Here is a 1,486-nt window from a genome sequence, read left to right as displayed (position 1 = left end):
ATAGAATGTCCATCCTACTATCTTATTGATTATAATTTAAACCCTTTTTGTTTGTTTGTTTTTGTTTCTTCTGTGAAATTTCATTGTGGTTGACAAGCAATTTGAAAGTGCATTACCAGCACATACTGGTGTGGATTATGGAACAAAATGACACTATATTAAAACCCTTTATAGGGCATCCTATGAAGGACAACTTTGAAAATCCAAATTTTAAGCCAATAGTGTTATTGAATTCCAGAACAAGACTTTATTACCTTTGTAACATTAAAAAAACATGGATATTTTGATGGTAAAATTAATGTTAATGTAATAACAAGAAACGCCAACTTGCCCAAATGTATTAAGAAAAATAACAAAAGTGCTTCTAGAAGAAATTCATTAAAAACACTCTGAGTAAAAGAAACACATTTAGAGGCATTAATGCACCTGAGTGCTACAGGCGTCAGCGCCTACCTGGGAAACTTATAAAATCTATGTTGACTCTTTCTGGGAGAGCTGACTCTGAGTTCTGTTTTTATAAAATCTCTATCTTTTTAACCTGGCCCCCAAGAATGTAATTCTCTAATTGGTCTAAATCGTCGTCAGTTGGTGTTCCTGTTATCACTCCTTTCACTGTTTAATTCTCTCCTATGACTTTTATCTCTATGACCTCTTGTTTTCCCAGGTGTTCAACATCCAAGGCTTTGTTTTTTTGCTCCTCATTTTTTCAAATCACCAGCAAGTTTCCATCTCCTAGCTTTTACTCTAATTTGATTTTTCTCAAATGAATCTGTTTATCTTTTTTCAAATGAATCTGTTTATCTTTCCTCAAATTAATCTGTTTATCTTCAGCACTGAATCTAAATATTATTTTAGCTTTTCTCTGACAACCTTTACTTCTCACAACTCTTTCTTCATCTGATCTGCTTTTTTTCCAATTCCCATTTATTTTCTTGATTCCCCAACCGCCTTTCCCCCTTTTACCTCCTTACTTCTCTCTTTTCCATATGAGAATGTTGTCCAGCATTCCTCATCCTCATCTTCCTGACTTGTTGTTATGTTCCATGCAGCAACCCATCAGGCAAGAACCGAGGGCTAACTCCTGACCAACTGTGACTGTCTGTTCTCTGCCATCAAGAAAAACCTCTTACCACAGCATTGGAACCGCAGAGGAATAAAGCATAAAAAGGAGTGGATCACTGTGGATCGGATGGGGCAGAAGGACAGTGGGGTGTTTAAATTAAACTATATCTACAACAATCATTCAAAAGGAGCTGTGTTTGGGACTACTTTTGCCCTTTTCAAAGACACCAGTAATCATTGATGCTTTCACACCTTGTGTAATTGCTTCATATCAAGGCAAGGTGTCATCACTGTCCATTCATATTCCACAGTACAATGAACTTCTCTGAAAGATTGTGAGAGGAGGGCATTGCACAGGTTTTGGTGGGGTATGTAAGTAGATCTCTAGTCTTGATGACAGAGTTAGGTGTGGCCAACTGGAAAC

This window comes from Cyprinodon variegatus, unplaced genomic scaffold (genome assembly GCF_000732505.1).
Source record: "Cyprinodon variegatus isolate N-32 unplaced genomic scaffold, C_variegatus-1.0 Scaffold813, whole genome shotgun sequence".
Lineage (NCBI taxonomy): Eukaryota > Metazoa > Chordata > Actinopteri > Cyprinodontiformes > Cyprinodontidae > Cyprinodon > Cyprinodon variegatus.
This window is presented reverse-complemented; position numbering follows the sequence as displayed.